This window comes from Magallana gigas, chromosome 5, assembly GCF_963853765.1.
Source record: "Magallana gigas chromosome 5, xbMagGiga1.1, whole genome shotgun sequence".
Taxonomy (NCBI): domain Eukaryota; kingdom Metazoa; phylum Mollusca; class Bivalvia; order Ostreida; family Ostreidae; genus Magallana; species Magallana gigas.
Genome location: NC_088857.1, coordinates 49,214,386 through 49,220,245, shown reverse-complemented (window position 1 = coordinate 49,220,245; position 5,860 = coordinate 49,214,386). Strand labels below are relative to the sequence as shown.

The 5,860-nt window shown below is 34.8% G+C and overlaps 1 long non-coding RNA gene across 1 annotated transcript; it reads left to right on the top strand.

The window, feature by feature from the left end:
- The first annotated feature begins 3,064 nt into the window (after positions 1-3,064).
- Positions 3,065-4,840, top strand: LOC105342188 (uncharacterized). Its single transcript, XR_902477.4, has 3 exons — positions 3,065-3,226; positions 3,385-3,492; positions 4,659-4,840. It is a non-coding gene; the product is annotated as an uncharacterized lncRNA (long non-coding RNA).
- The last annotated feature ends 1,020 nt before the right edge of the window (positions 4,841-5,860 follow it).

Sequence of the window (5,860 nt, the reverse complement as noted above, 5' to 3'; positions counted from 1 at the left end):
TCGTGTTATGTATTCTTTGTACAATTGTTGAATAGTTACATTGCTGATAGCACAGTTCTGAATTAAATGAATGACTTGCAAATAGTACTCTCTAAATGGCAAGACTGTATTCAGGCAGTGATATAAATGGTCCCTTTAGCTGACTTATATATGAGTAAGCGTCTAAACTGACTTTGATAAACTGAATTATGAAAAGAACCAAATTTCTACACCTTGCCACAATTTAAACGAATTTGGAAGTTAAGATGTTTTAAAACTAAATGCCATATGAATAACGTGATGGTGTACGGCATTAATTTTTGAATTCACCAAGCTAACCCAGCACTATACATTATATTTGCTTGAAAGACACATGTAAAGAGCCTGGCAACATTCAGGAATTATGGAATAGAACTTAACAATAAATAGTATGAGAAATATTTATTACTACGCTATTACAAACAATCGGTGGATGTTGGCCGCATAATGATTTTTTTTGGGGGTAACTGGGGAGCCGACCAGTGTGCCAGTTTAACTACCCATGTAGGGGCACACTGTTGGCCCGAGTAAGAAACATCAGTGCCCGGACCTGAACGATCCCCAGCGTTCTAAGGAGGGTAGCGAGACCTGCTCTTCTCACCCTGTCTGCTGCAGTGCTACCTGATTTAGAACTTTGCATGACAAAGGCTACTTTATCAACCTATTATTACATGCACCAGCAGTAGCATCCCCTCACTGGAGTGAGGTGGATGTGGCCCCACCTATACCCAGTGGAGGCCCCACTATACAAAAAAGCCAATTTTACATTGTAACCACATGGTACAGTTAACTGTAATAACTTTGCCTTTTATAAACCATATTGAATGATTTAATTTATATACTATCCCCTAGCTTTGAAAGCAAGTGGGGGGAGACACCCAGGTTTTGGAGCAGAAAGTGTCAACACATACGACTGCGCACTCCCCTGTCCCGCCACAGACATTGGAACAATGTCCCCCACAAAACCCTTGATATAAAATTAATATTATATATGTAAAACTATTACATATACATGTAATAATTTGTGTAGATGCTTGTAAAATAAAAGAAGCAAAATTGTTGGAGACTGGTAAATATTTATATTTTAGGTTGTACACGAAATATATTTATATTTTAGGTTGTACACGAAATTGAAAGAGCATGAAACAAAGGCCAATACCAAGCATGACGGCAAATTATGCTTTGAAGTAAAATAAAATTTTGGGCCAAAGCATTGGTCCTATTATGGGCGCAAGACAAGCATCAGAACTTTCTGAATACTAACATAAAAATTGTACATATGTAAATGCATGGGATCAGGAACAGAAAAAAAATTGCTTTTCAGTAAACCACTGGTTACTGGTTCCCTTGTCCATCAATGAAATATTGTAGAGCGCATTGAATATTGTTGAGATGTATGTTGTTACCAGTGTTCGTCAGGTGTGTACCATCTGATCGAAACAACTTAAGCTCGGTTGCCTTGATGTGAAGGTCATGGCCAATGTAACAACCCCACCTGGTCTGCCATGAAATTTTTCATTCACTAGTTAATTCTGACCCGCTTTTTGTTGATTTTGTTTCCCATACCCAAAGGGGCAAAATGCCAATATCTTCTAGGTAGGATGGCAGACCAGATAAGGGTTGTCTTTGGCCATAAAGCATGCAATCTATACAATGAACATTGTGCATTTTCAGAAAAACAATTTAGAGGTCATTTGATCTTTGGTTAGGTCATTTGAACCGAGGTGAATGAAGAAGAAATCTAGTGGAGTCTGGTATTTAGACATTGATGTTACCGTCTTGTCGAAATCCTCCCATTGTAGTCCACGGATACCTTTCCACTGAATGGTTACAGGTGGTTGCAGGTTGAGGTTTTCCCTCCCACCGGTCTATCCGCTGCTGCAATTTCAGCCCAATAGGGGATTGAGGACCCCACAATCCAGGCTGACAAATCTAAAAAGGCTTTGTTAAAATAAATGTTGAGTTCTACTGGTGTATGTGTTGAGTGTGTGTATGTAGTGTTGTCAAAAATACAGTGGTGCTAAATAAATTGGGAATGTAACTGGAAACCTAATGTGAGTTATGTGGGCGGATGTAAGTAAGAAAGGAATTAGATCTCCATCTCCCCAATTCTTGAATTTTTTCATTAGAAAAACCCAATTCAGTAGCCATACCTATGCGAAAACTGTGAGACGTAAAAAAGAGAGCGACTTGTCTAAAACTGCCTGAAATTGGGAACGTGTAACTGGTGAGCCATCAATGTGAACAAATAAAGTGGGTCCGGTTTTCTCGGGGGTCTAGCTTGGAGAAATGGAGTGATTGTTGATGATGGACAGAACTGAGTTTGAGGTAGCTATTGAATTTGCACAACCGAGCTCCTGCCTGTTTGGTCGGTCTTTGATGAGCTGATAGTAATGAAAAACTGACCCAACTGATTTTGAGAAATGTTATTTGCTTGCGATGCAAGCGCTTCGCTTACTCGTAATAAGCCAAAAAAGGTAACAGTGTATGTTGCCACAAAAAGTAATGACTCATAGGGGAGCGGCATACTGATCTGAGGGAATGCAATTTAAAAAACCTTAAGAAATTTACACTTCATTATTTTACACCACTAGGGTGTTTACATTTAAAAAGTAAAATTCTTCGTTTTATGGATTACGTTTAAATTTACACTCATACTTTGATCACATATTTGGTTGGTTAATAAATATCCAGACATGCAATCATGAATTATCGTGTTTTTTGTTTTTGTTTACTTGTGGTTGAATACTTCCATACAAATTTTGTTTTAAATATAGCTTGTCATATTAATGAAAAAAATAAACCTATAAACATTCAGCCTAACTAGAGTAAATAAACTTTTTTGGATATCTGTCGTCATCTTCACAACAATTTAGTAATGCATCAAAGCATTGGGTTTTCCATTTGTTTAAATCTGTTGTTGCTTTTTAGTTTAATAAATGATAAAAGATGACAATGCCAAGGTCTTTGTTATTTGTCTTGTATTCATTAATTTCATGGTTCATTTCGTCCATAAACAACATCTTTGTTCCAATATTTGGTTATATTTGACCACATGGAAACTACTGGTGACAACCGATTTGTGGATGATTGCTCGTAGACAGCATAAAAGACCATCATCTTGAGTCGAGCGTCATCTGCCGAATCAAAATGGGAAAGGTTCTCTTTGCTTTGATTCTTCTTACTTGCTTGGTAGCTATCTCCTCGGGTAAGTTTATTTTCTCTCTCTCTCTCTCTCTCTCTCTCTCTCTCTCTCTCTCTCTCTCTCTCTCTCTCTCTCTGTGTTCTCATTATTGGCTCTCTTCAAGGTTAGTTAACTTATTTAGTGAGCTGTGGTAATATAGATTTACTCTGGTATTTCCTCAGCATACTTGAGTGGCAGCCATTGCAGTTATCGGCGTTGCAATCCCTGGGTTCAATATCCTCAATGTGGCTATTTTGAATACTGTACCAATTATGGATACTGTTGTAGCTGTAAGTTTTTTTAAACAATGCCTGTATCCTTACACTTTTCCATTTTTGTGTTATGTTCAGCAAATGTATACCGTTCGTTTATCGTTCACAGTTTCATATCATTATCTCCCCTTGCGTTAACTCATTGTACATTATTATTGTTAGTGTACATTATTGTTCATATTATTATTTTTCATTGTCATACGGAACCGCGAAGTTAAGAGATGAGCTTGGGAATTTGGGGAAATTAAAAGACAATTTTTTTCACACTTGGCATCAACATATCAATTGTTTAACAACTTTAACTTGGATTCACGACATTAGGGTAGAAGACCTTTTCTATAACATCACTTAATCAAAATTATAGACCCATTTTTGGCATTAATACCGGTAAATCTGGAACAAACTGTCCTTGTTTGAGATTTCGTAAATATTGTTTACTTTTTTTAGATCGATTTTTTTAAAACTATTGTTGATAAATCAATCGGTTAAATAAAATAAGGTTGAAAATTTCGTTAAATCTACCTTATTATCCTGTGCTATATATATGTGTGTATGCAATATCAAAATATTTCTTCTGAAAGTTTAAAAAAGGAGTCAGAATTGATAAGGACTGTTTTATTTTCTTTGAAATACTTATAACTTTTTCAATTACGCTTTTATTTGACAGTGCAGATTTCATATATCAATAAGTTTTACAATACCTTTATTTTCAATCATGGAATTCGTACTGTACGACACGAAAAAACACCCGATGCATTTCAAAAGTAAATCTATATGCGTCATATGCTTATTGTTCCTTTTTACTCACGTTTGTGTTCTTTTTCGCTCACTTCTTCTAACTGTTCACTGTTAACTGTTACCCCTCAAAAAGTTACAAGCAACATTCAGAAACCGTTAACTTACCATTAGTTCAGCAATCATTCACCATTTGTACATTCTTTCACCATTCGTTCAGCATTCACTTATCATTAGTTAAGCAATTGCTTAACGTTTGTTTAGCATTTGCCCACTCTGCGAGAGGGATTGTACTGTGACTATATCTATAACTTGTCAATGAAGGCGGCAACTGAAAACATATCAATAGCTTTTGTACATCATTGCATATTTCACAACGTTTGATGTTTGCAATTTTAAAGTTAAACCGTAGAGATGTTTTATCGTAGAATTGCTGTTTTGTTTAACAGACTATGGACACGGAGGAGGCCATCGGCAATACTAAGTCGAACAAAACCAGACATCTGAAACATGGCAACAAACAGGTTGGACTGCTGACTCAGTCCCATCTCTTTTTGATCTTTTTTTCAAATCATTAAAACAATGTAATAAAACTTGACATACAATAATAAAATGGTATCACTTTCGATAATCGTTTTTTGTTTTCTTTGTACAATTATAAAATAGTTACATTGCTGATAGCACAGTTCTGAATTAAATGAATGACTTGCAAATAGTACTCTCTAAATGGCCAGACTGTATTCAGGCAGTGACTTAAATGGTCCCTTTAGCTGACTTATATATGAGTAAGCGTCTAAACTGACTTTGATACTCTCGATTATGAAAAGAACCAAATTTCTACACCTTGCCACAATTTAAACGAATTTGGAAGTTAAGATGTTTTAAAACTAAATGCTTAAAGAAAAAGGTGATGGTGTTAGGCATTAAATAATGATTTTATAAAAATGAAAAAAATAATAAAATTTTGGAATCTTTTCAATACCTGCTATCAAATCTTAAGATGTTATCGGGATATTTGTAATCATATATAGATAAGTACATGTATATCATTACTAACGTTTTCACAAAAAGGTTTACATACTTTACTATTTATTCACAGTGACAGATTGCATAATGGCTTAATTTAAAAAATCAAATTAACTTATCTACCTTAACGATTCTACAAATGTATTTATTTAGTGGAGTATGTCATATCACTCATTACACAAACATTAAAGGGTTATAATGTATGGAGAATCATTTATCATTGATCAAGTAATTCTATTGAACTATGCAACAGCTCTAACCAAATGCAGACGGATAAATATTAAAATGTAAAAAATGTACAGGCATAGCATCCCAAAGAGCAATGGATGAAAAAATTAAGTTTTTACGTATGGTATTTACAGAAATACACGTGAATAAATCACAAATTGTAGGTTTTTTCTAACATGATTGATTTACCAAAAAAGCCCCCTAAAATAGACTATAGATTGATAATACATTCCTTGAAGCATTTTTAAACAAATCATCTAAATGTACAAATACCTTCAAAACAATATCCCTGTAAATGTCTTTACGGTGGTATAAAGTCCTGGTGTTAAATGTCATTTCACGTTAAAGTAAAAAAAATGAAATAGAATAAAATGGCGATTGTTGATTCATTTGGATG